Below are 14,338 nucleotides of genomic sequence, written 5' to 3' on the forward strand. Positions count from 1 at the left end.
TCTCCATGCTACAATAATAATGATAAAAGCAAAGTTTTTCACTGTGGGGACTGTATTATTTGTGTCCCCCCTTCAAAAATTGCTCATGAGAAATTTTATATTTATTGTCCCCCCCACTGTTAAATGAAATTTACGCCCATGACGTCACTGACATGGAAACAAACAAAAAAAACAAGCAATAATGAATATTGTTTTAGAAGGATAAATAGATTAAGTAGTCATGCCACAAGTAAGAGCACAGCACTGAGCTCAACATCTCGGAGCATGACGTGAGGAGGGCATTCAAGAGAGTGAATACCAGGAAGGCAGCAGGACCAGATGGTATCACAGGTCGGGTTCTGAAAGCCTGAGCTGACCAGCTAGCACCGGTGTTCACTGAGATATTTAACCTCTCACTGGAAGTCTGTTGTTCCCTCATGCTTCAAACAGTCCACCATTGTTCCTGTCCCGAAGAAACCCCAGCTTGCCTGCTTCAATGATTACTGCCCTGTAGCCTTGACCTCAGTAGTGATGAAGTGCTTCGAAAGGCTGGTCAGAGATTTCATTACTGCATCACTATGAGACACACTGGATCCACTACAGTTCGCGTACCGACAGAACCGCTCTACTGAGGATGCCATTGCTCATCTCCACACCACGATGAGCCACTGGGTCTGCAGAAAAGGGAATTATGCAAAAATGCACTTTGTGGACTACAGTTCAGCGTTTAACACCATAATTCCCTCCACACTCACCTCTAAGTTGGAGGTCCTGGGACTCAGCCTGCCGCTGTGTCAATGGATCTCCAACTTCCTGACAGACAGACCACAAGCTGTATGGGTGGGCAAACACACCACATCCACCCTCACCCTCAGCACTGGAGCTCCCCAGGGTTGTGATCTGAGCCCCCCGGTGTACTCACTGTATACATATGACTGTGTGGCCACTTCCAACTCCACCACCATAATCAAGTTTGCTGACAACACTGTTGTGGGGGTCCTGATCTCCAAAGATGGCCTACCTACAGGAGACTAAAAACCTGGAGAGATGGTGCCAGGAAAACAATCTTCTCCTGAACGTCAGCAAGACTAAGGAGTTGATAGTGAACTTCAGCACAAAGAAGGAGCGATCATACCAACCGCTAAACATCAACAGGACCCCAGTAGAGAGAGTGGACAGTTTCCAGTACCTAGGTGTTCACACCACATACTGTAGGACCTGTCTTGGTCCTGTCACATCAACACCCTGGTGTACCACCTGGGACTTCAAACTACCCTCTTAGGTGTTAAAGACTTTCTACACCTTCACCATTGAGAACGTCCTGACGGGTAGCATCTCTTCCGGGCTCGGGAACAGCACCATGCAGGACAGGCGAGCCCTCCAGAGGGTGGTGCTGTCAGCTGAACGTACCATACACACCGAGCTCCATGATCTGCAGGACCGGACCAGGGCCAGGAAAATTGTAAAGGACCACAGACATCCCAACAATGGGCTCTTTTCTTTGTTGCGTGCAGGGAAACGCTTCCGCTCCTTGAAAGCAAACACAGAGAGAATGAGGAGAAGCTTCTTCCCACAGGCCATTCAGAGTTTAAACCAGGAAACACTCAGGATCTAGTACTGGACCTCTACATCCATCTTCACTGTTTTTCTGCACACTTTTTTTTGCACTATGACACTTTAACTCTGGACTGTCACTTTAACTCTGGACTTACACAGCACAGTGCCACTTTATACACACCATACTGAACATAAACACTTCACAATCATTAAAAACCATACGCATTTATGTATATTTATGTATATGTATATACACTTTTTTCACATATATTTTCATATTTTATATAGTTTTTATATAGTTTATACTTTTTATTTATCTATCTAGTTTTGTTTTTGGTTTTATTTTTTATCCCTAATTGCATAACTTTTATGCTTAAATACCGGACAGATGCAAAAATTTCACTGCATGTCGTACCCTGTATGTATGTGTATGTGAAAAATAAAATTTGATTTGATTTGAGTTAAAAAAAAGCAAGATGTGTTTGATGGTGTGATTAAATTTAACACTAAATGTAAATTTAAATTTATATTTAAAGTTAAATTTAATCCACATGTTGTGAACATGATGTTTGAGAAGTGGTGTGAGCCTTTAGAGCTGTTTATACACCCGAAAGGTCAGCGTGATGTTTACACTGAAATAATGTTGTTGTTTTTTTCCCCCAAACTAGACACAGTATTTGTTTTGTCCACTAGATGGTGTGCAAGTGCTTATCTAAATCAGAATCAGAATCGGGTTGACACACACAAGGAATTTGTTTGCAGCTGTTTGTGACTTTCAAAAGTACAGACATAAATAACACTATACTATACAAGATAATACGGACTATACAAGACAATGCAGATGTGATACAATAGACATTATGAGCATTAAATATGAATACAGAATATATGATTGATCAGATATGTACATAAAATGTGGAGTGCAAATAACAATATTGTGCAATATTGTGCTTTTTGTACAATAGTGTGTGTAACATACACAGTAACATACAGCAGTAGTGTGTGTAACATACACGGATGATGTGATGACTGACAGTTCTAATAATGCAGTACGTATGCTATGAAGCAGGGAATATGATTATGGTGAGTTGTTAATCAGGGTGATAATGGGCCTGTGGAATGAAACTGTTCCTGTGTCTGGCAGTTTTAGTAAGCAAAGCTCTGTAATGCGAAGGGTCAGTGGTGATTTTTCCTGCCTGGTTTCTGGTTTCTTCGTACAAGTCCTGGGAAGTGGGCAGGGGGGCACCAATTATGTTTTCTGCTGTATTAACCGTGTGTTGCAGTCTGTTCCTGTCCTGATTTGTTGCTCACCAAACCAAATGGTGATGGATGTGCACAGAAAAGATTTATTGACTGCAGTGTAGAACAGCATCAACAGCTCCTGTGGCAGACCGTACTTCCTTAATTGGTGTAGAAAGTACATCCTCTGCTGGGCCTTTTTGATGATGGAGCTTATGTTGAACTCCCATTTCAGCTCTTGGGAAATGATATTAACCAGAAACTTGAAGGCCTCCACAGGTGACACCTGGCTGTTGGATATTGTGAGGGGGAGTAGTGTTAATGGGGCTTTCCTGAAGTCCACTATCATCTCCACAGTTTTGAGGGTGTTTAGCTCTAGGCTGTTCTGACTGCACCATAGCACCAGCCACTTCACCTCCTGCTGGTATGCAGACTCATTGCCACCTTGGATGAGACCGATGAGCGTAGTATCATCTGCAATTTTCAGGAGTTTAACAGTTTGGTCACTTGATGTGCAGTCATTAGTGTAGAGGGAGAATAGAAGTGGGGAGAGGACACATCCCTGAGGAGCACTACCGCTGATTATCTGAATGCTCACCTGTTGTCACTGCCACTGACAGATGGAAGGGGGTATAGTGAGCCTTAGGAGTTTGGAGTGGAGAATTTGGCCAATACCAGCTGTTCAAAGGTCTTCATGACAACAGATGTCAGAATGACAGGCCTGTAGTCATTCAGTCTAGCACATGCTTTGAGACAGGAGGGGGAGACCCCGTCTGGGCCAGGGGCGTTCCTTGTCTTCTGTCTCTGAAAAAGCTGATTCACATCCTCTTCACAAATCGTGAGTGCAGCTTGAGTGCTGGAAGGAGTTATTAATGGGGTTCCCAGAGGTGTGATGGGGGAAGTCAGTGGGCTGGGTTGGATGGGAGGTATGAAGATGTTGTTCTCAAAGCTTTTACATGTATAGTTCTGCAAATGGAAGATGAAGTGAAGTTTTTATGAAATTCTGTGATGCTTGTTCTCCAAACATTCCTTTGCACACTGTGGCCAAAGAGTTCTATTTAAACCTCATCTGTCCACAGGACTTTTTCACAAAATGTTACTTCTGATGATTCTTCCATGAAGGTCATATTTGTGCAGGTGTCGCTGAACAGTTGAACAGTGTACCAATTCCCCTTTTCCACCAAAAAGAACCGGGTGCTGGTTCAGAGCTAGTGCTGGTGCTGGATCAAAGTGGGTTCCACTGGCGAACCTTCTAAAAAACCGGTTTGCTTTTCCAATGGCTAGAGAGCCGTCACAGAGCCGAGTCTGACGTCACTGTATACGTGTCACATGTCCCAGCAACTTTAGCGCAGCGGCGGCAAACACAAACACATCAACAATAGCGGATGTTGCTTTACTGTTAATGCTCATGGCTTTGTGAACCTACATTAACATCCAAACGTGGTGAATCCAACGTGTACGTGCAGCTCCATGTAATCTGTATAAACGGAGGTTGTTATCGAGAAAGTACATAACATTATATTATGATTAACACAGAAAAAAGTTAGCCATAGCATGTAGCTACCTACTATCATGTGTGCTGATAATGTGTCATATCGCGGTAACGTAAAAGTGTATTAAAACATTAGTATACTTAAGGTACATTATCAAATGCACCAACAGTAGCCCTGCCCACATCCCCTGCCACAAGCGGTTCTTAAGTCTAGACCAGCAACATTTTGGTGCTACATAAGAACCACTTTTCCTGGTTCAGAGCCGGTGCTTTGGCGGTCGAAAAAGAAAGAACTGGTTCTAAATTAGGCTCTGGCTCCGAACCAGCACTCAAACTGCCTCAGTGGAAAAGGGGCACAAAACTCCTGTCTGCCAAAGGTTCCTGGAGGTCTTTTGCAGTCAAACTGAGGTTTTGCTAGACCATGGACAGGTCAGGACATCCAAATTTACCCTAAGAGCAGACCGCAGGATGGCTAAAGAAGTCTTCAAAAACCCTAAAATATCATCACAGGACCTTCAGTAAGCTCTTGCAGTTGATGTGAAAGTGCATGAATCTACTATTTGAAAAATACTGAACAACTTTAATTGTCATGGGAGGTGTGAAAGGAGGAAACTCCTGCTGTGAAAAGCATGAGGGCAAGACTGAAGTTTGCCAAAGAACACAAAGACAAAGGCCAAGACTTCTGAAATAATCGGCTTGGACAAATGAGTCTAAAACTGAATTATTTGGAGACCATAACCGAGGGAACAGTTTGGCTTAAACCAAGTACAGCATTCAAGCAAAAGAACATCATACCAACTGTGAAACATGGAGGTGAAAGTGTTATTGTTTGTGGAAGCTTTGCTGCAGCAGGAGCTGGTAAGCTCATCATCATAGGATCCACTATGAATTCTACATTGTATCAGAAGAAGCTTGAGGAACATGTGAGAGCATCCGTCAAAACAATTGAAGCTGAAGCAGAACTGGACCTTGATGACAATGACCCAAAACATACCAGGACTCGCTGAAAAGTAAAAAACTGTAATGGCCGAGATCTAAGTCCTAATTGAGATCATGTGTGGTGATTAGAAACAGACTGTGCATGCAAGAAACCACTCAAACATCACACAGCTGTAAGAATTCTGCATTGAGGAGTGGAAGAAACTTTCTTCTAGTCCAGGTGTCGGCAACCTTAAACACTCAAAGAGCCATTTTGACCGGTTCCCACAGAAAAAAAAAAAACACAGGGAGCCACAAAACCCTTTTGACATCTAAAATGAAGATAACACTTCATATATCGTTTTTTACCTTTAGGGAAAGTATAGAAAAAACTGTAGTGTGTTGCATTTATGAAATCAATGAACTGCTACCGAGTAAACAAAATTTTATTTCTGCAAGCACACAAAAATATATTGAACAGTTTGAAAAGATTCTGGGTTGAAGGTTACTTTCAAATAAAATGTTCAATGACTAATTGAGTCTTCTTCATTTTAAACACGGTTTATTTTAATGTTACAAGAGCATCATAATCTTAGAATTTCATTTTTTTTTTTAAATCAACTAACTAAAATAGAATAAATTTAAATTAAATATTTATTTTCCAAATCTACAGGGAGCCGCAGCAGAGGGATGGATGAAAGAGCCACTTGCGGCTCCAGAGCCACAGGTTGCCGACCCCTGGTCTAGTCAATGTCAGAAAGGTAGATGGCTACAAGAAACATCTCACTGAGGTTGTTTTAAGCCAAATGGGGAAACACTAGCTATTAGGGCACAGGGTATCCGAAACTTTTCCTCATTTTTGTTGATTTCTTTTGTTTGTGAAATATATATACATATATACATGTATACATATATATACATATATACATCAAACTGCCCACTTAGGAAGCAACACTGATTGGCAATCATTTTCACATGCTATTGTGCAAATGGAAGTCGTCACTTTTATTGTCACATCACTACAGCACATGTGCCTTGGTGAGTGAAATTCTTAGGAGCAAACTCCAGAAATTGCAGAACAATTATACAGATAAAGATATAGATAATGAGTTGACATGTGAAAATGTGCAATTTGCTCATACATATAGTCAGTACAATATGTGTGTACAATATGTACAATTAACAAACAGATAATGAAATCAACAAGTGAACATGTGCAATATGCTCCTACATATAGTCAGTACACACAGTGTACTATTGGGCATCCTTACAGTAGCACTACACAAGCAATATGTACTTAAATATGTATGTGTAGATATTTACATAAATTATATATAAAATACTGTAAGGTGCAACAGGTTGTACAGGTACAGAAGTGACATGGATGTGCATCAGATGGTATCTAGTGGTAACAGATGGATTATGCTATTTAATGCAGTGTACACGTATAGTCCAATGTGTATAATGCAGTATATATGTATAGTCCAGTGTGGATAGTCCGAAGTTACAGTGTGTGGCATACCATATTGTGAAAGTATGCTGTACGGTGTATTAGTTGTGACTGTTAATTAGTCTGATAGCCTGAGGGAAAAAGCTATCCCTCAGTCGGCTAGTGCGGGATCGGATGCTGCGGAGACGTCTTCCTGAGGGAAGCAGAGAGAGCCGTCTGTGGGATGGATGGCTTTCCTTATACACCACCTGGTGTAGATGTCCTGAAGGGAGGGAAGCTCACCTCCAACAATGTGGCTGGCAGTTCGCACGACCCTTTTCAGGGCTTTACGGTTGCCAGTGGTGCTGTTTCCAAACCAGGCAGTGATGCAGCCCATCAGGATGCTCTCTATAGTGCAGGTGTAGAATGTTCTGAGGATGCTGGGGCTCATTCCAAACTTCTTCAGCTGTCTCAGGAAGAAGAGGCGTTATGTGCCTTCTTCAGTACTGCGTCAGTGTGTGTGGCCCAGGCGAGATCCTCGCTGATGTTAACGCAGAGAAACTTAAAGCTGCTCACCCGCTCCACAGGTGTTTTTGATGGTGATGGGTTTGTATTCATCCTCTGTCTCCTGAAATCCACCACCAGCTCCTTGGTCTTGTCAATGTTGAGTGAGAGGTGCTTGTTTCATAGACAACAGGTGGAAATTATAGGCAATTAGCAAGACACCCCAATAAAGGAGTGGTTCTGCAGGTGGTGACCACAGATCACTTCTCAGTTCCTATGCTTTCAGGCTGAAGTTTTCGTCACTTTTGAATGGCAGTGGTTTCACTCTTGTGGTAACAGGAGACGGAGTCTACAACTCACACAAGTGGCTCAGGTAGTGCAGCTCATCCAGGATGGCACATTGATGCGAGCTGTGGCAAGAAGGTTTGCTGTGTCTGTCAGAGTAGTGTCCAGAGCATGGAGGTGCTACCAGAACTGTCTTCTTCCAGTACACCAGGAGACATGGAGGAGGCCGTAGGAGGGCAACAACCCAGCAGCAGGACCGGTACCTCCGCCTTTGTGCAAGGAGGAACAGGAGGAGCACTGCCAGAGCCCTTCAAAATTATCTCCAGCAGGCCACAAATGTGCATGTGTCTGCTCAGATGGTCAGAAACAGACTCCATGAGGGTGGTATGAGGGCCCGACATCCACAGGTGGGGATTGTGCTTACAGCCCAACACCGGACAGGACATTTGACATTTGCCAGAGAACACCAAGATTGGCAAATTCGCCACTGGCGCCCTGTGCTCTTCACACATGAAAGCAGGTTCACACTGAGCACATGTGACAGACGACAGAGACTGGAGAGGCCGTGGAGAATGTTCTGCTGCCTGCAACATCCTCCAGCATGACCGGTTTGGCAGTGGGTCAGTAATGGTGTGGTGTGGCATTTCTTTGGAGGGCCACACAGCCCTCCATGTGCTCGCCAGAGGTAGCCTGACTGCCAATAGGTACTGAGATGAGATCATCAGACCACTTGTGAGACCATATGCGTTGCGGATGGCCCTGGGTTCCTCCTAATGCAAGACAATGCTAGACCTCATGTGGCTGGAGTGTGTCAGCAGTTCCTGCAAGACAAAGGCATTGATGCTATGGACTGGCCCACCCATTCACCAGACCTGAATCCAATTGAGCGCATCAGGGACGTCATGTCTTGCTCCATCCATCAACACCATGTTACAGCACAGACTGTCCAGGAGTTGGCGGATGCTTTAGTCCAGGTCTGGGAGGAGATCGCTCAGGAGACCATCCTCCACCTCATCAGGAGGATGCCCAGGCATTGCAGGGAGGTCATACAGTCACGTGCAGGCCATACACACTAATGGGCCTCATTTTAACTTGTTTTAAGGACATTACATCAAACAACTGTTTTGTGCTTGTTGTGATTTTTGTCCTTACTCTATTAGATTTAGATTTAGCCTGGGTGTAGGACCGAACTGCAATAAGTGTCACATGTTTCAGGATGCAGATTCTACACACCGTCTGTGACAAAGAAGGACTCGTGAAAATCCATGCACTGTTTGAGACGCTTCGTATTCTGTCACTCGTGGGAGAAAGAATAAACCTATTGTTCCAGGAGGATAAGTAGCTTTCACAATGCTGGTGTCATGCGTTGTCTGTGTGTGTCTGTGTGCGTGTCTGTGTTTCTCCCAAGAGATTGTATGAGACACAACAGCATGATTCAGATATAGAATCATTTACTGTAATTTCATTAGTGACATTTCTGGAAATCCCATTTACACACTCACTTGCTGTGTGTGTGTGTGTGTGTGTGTTTCTTCCAAGAGAGTAAATACACCATTGTATTAGACTCAACAGCATGATTCAGATACAGAATCATTTACTGTAATTTTATTAGTGACATTTCTGGAAATCCCATTTACACACTCACTAGCTGTGTGCGTGTGTGTGTTTCTACACTTCCTGACTTACCCTGAACTTTTCTCTTGCCCTTTTTGTTTTCTCATAAATAGTGGATTAATATTCTTTTTGTATTAAAAGAGAAAACAGCCTCTATGACCCAGATTCCGCTTATGAAATTTAGACAAACTTTGCCAGTTCACTTATTTCACCACATTACAGTCACTTCCACACTCACACACACACTACAGCATGTCCACGTTTTGTAATAATGTTACTACACAACCACTTTCTGAAGAAACCACACATCTATAAAGGAAAGCATGCATGTTTCTTCTAACTAACATAGCAGAAGGAGTTCACATGAAAATGTTCAACATAAAAGACTGAACATGGGCGTAAATTTCATTTAACAGTAGGAGGGACATTCATTCATTCATTCATTTTCTACCGTCACGGGGAGCTGGTGCCTATCTCAGGCGTCATTGGGCATCAAGGCAGGATACACCCCGGACGGAGTGCCAACCCATCGCAGGGCACACCAGGGTTTTTCCTACATCGAAGATTTTCGGCGGTAATTGGTCTGTAATTGGGTTTTGTGAGTGAAGCAGGCTACTGCTTCCGTCTTCTTCTCCGTCTTCAGTTCTGTCTTTGCTCTCTCCCTCGCATCAAAATCAACTGATCCTAAAGGTCGGAAGACCGAATCCATGTTTCACGTGGTGCATTCGGAGAATATTTTTGCTGAATTACCGCTGGGTGTGAATTGCAGTAAAAAAAAAAAAGTTGCCTTATCTTCTCTTACAACTTGTGACAAGCATCCCGCACATGCAGCTGACATAACTTTAAATAAATGCAAGAAAAAAAAGAAAATCTACCCAGTTATGAATTGTTGTGTGTGTGTGTTGACAAAGCTTTCGTGATGTCCTAACAGCCAGGATTCCCACACAACACGTCCGCTAAAGTCCGATTCGCGACCTAATGACTCCTTTGAGCCGATTCATTATAATGAATGTGTAGCCGGTCTGCCCTTCTGTGTCGTATCTGGCTACCGTTCTGCGTTGTGTTCTTGTGCAATGTATAATAAGAGGCCGGAGTCGTCTGCTGATTCAATGTGGGCTTTATCCAAAATTGCTGCATAAATCAGACCAAAATTGCTGCATAAATAACCATTGCACACTCGTCGCCTGCCCCTGCTCGCTCTGCTCAGTTCTCATTCAGACTGAAGCAAGAGCATAATACAAGAGACATTGTATTTCACAACAACAATATATAGATATAAAATATAACAATAACAAATACCATATGTAAATTATCTAGGAGAACTCAATTACTTATTACATATGTTTCAGAAATAACAAAATACTCATTAACAATATGAAATACATTAAGTCAATTCAAATCATCAACATCTTAAGAGATATAATTATATACATACACATATAACCAATACAAGGTTATGCACCAAGAAAATAAAGAGATGGTTCCATACCTGCATAAATCAGAAACATGCAGTTATAACCGTTGCACACTCGTCGCCTGCCCCTGCTAAACATTCCGACACAAACACGAAATTAGCAGCCACGCTTAACAGGCCAACTTCTATGCTAACGGACAACGTGACACTGCATTCCTTTAATTACAAACAACTTCCGCCGCAGGTAAAACACATTCGGACACAAAAACAGCGTTTTATTGTACATATAAATATATATATATATATCTTCCGATATTAAACAAACATGGAACCATTATTTAACAATAACGTTTTATTATTTCCACATTATAAACAGGGCGCTCAAAACACCAACCTCGCTCTGCTCAGGTTTCATTCAGCCTGAAGCAAGAGCGCGCAGCGCTGACGTCACAGACGAAACGCCCACAAAACTTAAAGAAATAAAATAACTTTACTGCTCCCTTTTTATTTTTCGAATACCTCATTATTGATCCCAACCAAAAACAAGGATTTTGCGTGAATTAAAAATAAATGAATTAATGCACATCTCTTAACACCGGTTACACTTGGTTAAAGCAATTGGTTTCCCCGTCAGTGTCTGAATCGGTGTATAACAAATCATTATTTCATTATTTCTTGGAAGAACATACACATCTGAAATGAGAAAGTTTGCTTACCCCATTTAGCAAGAGTGTTTAGTAAAATTTAGCTTTAATAATCCCTAAACCCTACAAATTACGGGTAAAAAAAAACAAACAAACAAAAAAAAACACGGTAGCTGTGGTTGCCAGAACTTTACCGTCAAAAATACGGTAGAAACGTTATTGGTTGTACAGGATTGCACCCGTTGTGCTGTATATTTTACGGATTTTTTTTTTTTTTTACGGTTTATAACTGTCTAATCAAAGTTGTTATAAAAGCAGTTTATACCTGTCAAATTACAGGGTTTAAATTGTAGTAATTACGATTCATAACCATCAAAACTGTTTAATTTAAATGTTTATTTTGTAATAATTACAGTTAAAACCTATAATTATTTCACAAAACAGACAGGAAACTATTTAAACTAAGGAAAAAACATTAAATATGTAAATGTTGTTATACTATTTTTAATTATAAATAACCATTGAATTCAAAGCATCATTTAATCTGGAAGCTAGAAGAGATAGAAGTTACATTTTTAAATATTCTGATTTTACCTTTAAAAAACTATTAAGAGTACTTTCATTCTAATTGATGAACACAAACCTAAATCAAATCATCAAAACCCATCAAAATCTATTAATAGACTCGGACATCAGTGTGGTCCCATGTATTTTTTTTAATAAAGACTGGCAGGCATTTAAAACAACATTAAAGTGTTTTTCTGTTCTCGTGTTTTAACAGAAATATACAGTCAAGTTTACAGAAGTAAAATTCATACTCAGAACTGAAAACATTTCTGCTACCTAACTGCCACTTTAAACTGAGCTTGGGAAGATACAGTAGGTAAAGTTTCAGATAAACATTTACAGTAAGAACTTCCAATGCAGAACAGAACTAAAGTGCTTACAGAGTATAGTGTATTGGTACCACTAAACTTGTGGTTACAACTCAAGTCATTAACATTTCAATGTTTATAAATTTTAAACTTGGAAACCATTTGCAGGCCACCTTTACAAAGTCTCTTGAAGCCACTCATGATCAGAAAGGTCAGAGATTAGGGTGAAGACTCTTGGGTTCACTTTTGTGCCCTTTTCGGGATTGATGTTGAAAAAACACCTTGAAAAGAAAGAAAAAAAACTTTGAAACTCTGTAAATATTAAGTGAACCTTCCCTCCTAGGTGTCTTTACATACCTTTGCAAGAATTCAAGCACTGACGACAGTTCAGAAGGGTATTGAATGATGAAACAGTAGTAACTGCCAAATATGTGAGAATGCTGTTTGTGGACTACAGCTCAGCATTTAACACAATAGTGCCTGCCATACTTGTAGCGAAGCTTCAGACTCTGGGACTAAACAGATCTCTGTGCAACTGGATTCTGGACTTCCTGACAGGCAGAAGTCAGGTGGTGAGAATGGGCAGCAATACTTCATCCCTCTGATCCTCAACACCGGTGCTCCTCAGGGCTGTGTCCTCAGCCCACTCCTGTATTCCCTGTATACACACGACTGTACAGCTACACACAGCTCCAACGTCATCGTCAAATTTGCTGATGATACAACTGTGATAGGCCTGATCACCGACAACGATGAGACGGCCTACAGAGAAGAGGTGAGCACCCTGACCAAATGGTGTCGAAAGAACCACCTCTCACTCAACATTGACAAGACCAAGGAGCTGGTGGTTGATTTCAGGAGACAGAGCAGAGAACACAGACCCATCTCCATCGACAAGACACCTGTGGAGCGTGTGAGCAGCTTTAAGTTTCTGGGTGTTAACATCAGTGAGGATCTCACCTGGTCCACACACACCGACACAGTGCTGAAGAAGGCACACCAACGCCTCTTCTTCCTGAGACGGCTGAGGAAGTTTGGAATGAGCCCCAGCATCCTCAGAACATTTTACACCTGCACTATAGAGAGCATCCTGATGGGCTGCATCACCGCTTGGTTTGGAAACAGCACCGTTGGCAACCGTAAGCCTCTGGAAAGGGTCGTGCGAACTGCCAGCCACATTGTTGGAGGTGAGCTTCCCTCCCTCCAGGACATCTACAACAAGCGGTGTATAAGAGAAGCTCGGAGGATCACTAATGACTCCAGCCACCCGTCCCACAGACTGCTCTCTCTGCTCCCCTCAGGAAGACGTCTCCGCAGCATCCGATCCCGCACTAGTCGACTGAGGGATAGCTTTTACCCTCAGGCCATCAGACTAATTAACAGCCATAAATAACACAGAACACAGCATATTCAACAGTTCAACACCGGACTATACACACATGCACACACGCACACTGTATTCGTACTGCATCAATACACATGGGACTATACACACACACTGCATCTAATCTAAAATAACAATCTATCTGACAATAAGCTATCGGTACCACAGGACATTTCTGTATCTGTACAGTCCGTTGCACCTTAACATGTTACATAATATTACATGTATATAATACTTTATATATATATATATTTATTTATTTATATTTATACTTATACATACATATATGTATGGTTATATATATGTCTAGTATTACACTGTGTGTACTGACTATGTATGAGCACATTGCATCCTTTCCACATTTTCCACATTTGCACATTTCAATGGTACTGAGCATTTTGCACATTTTTTTCTAACCTGTCTGTAAACTGTTCTATTTATGTTTATGTTATGTTACTACTGTATGTAAATGGTTCTGCAATGTCTGGAGCTTGCTCCCAAGAATTTCACTCACCAAGGCACATGTGCTGTGGTGATGTGACAATAAAGGTGACTTGACTTGACTTGACTTGATATAAGTCAAACAGTAGCGATGAAAGTAGTGATGTTATCGTTCACAATCTTGCGGTACACACTGAGCATGAATCGAACAGAAGCATAACAGGAACGTCCTGTGCATGGGCATAAATTTCATTTAACAGTAAGGGGGGACATTCATTCATTCATTTTCTACCGCTTATTCGAACTACCTCGGGTCACGGGGAGCCTGTGCCTATCTCAGGCGTCATTGGACATCAAGGCAGGATACACCCTGGACGGAGTGCCAACCCATCGCAGGCACACCAGGGTTTTTCCTACATTGAAATTTTTTGGCGGCCGCCAAAACGATTTTTTGTCCCGCCAAAGCCTTATTTGATCTGTAGTAATTGGGTTTTGTGAGTGAAGCAGGCTACTGCTTCCGTCTTCAGTTCTGTCTTTGCTCTCTCCCTCGTATCAAAATCAAC

Source organism: Tachysurus fulvidraco, chromosome 9 (assembly GCF_022655615.1).
Source record: "Tachysurus fulvidraco isolate hzauxx_2018 chromosome 9, HZAU_PFXX_2.0, whole genome shotgun sequence".
Classification (NCBI taxonomy): domain Eukaryota; kingdom Metazoa; phylum Chordata; class Actinopteri; order Siluriformes; family Bagridae; genus Tachysurus; species Tachysurus fulvidraco.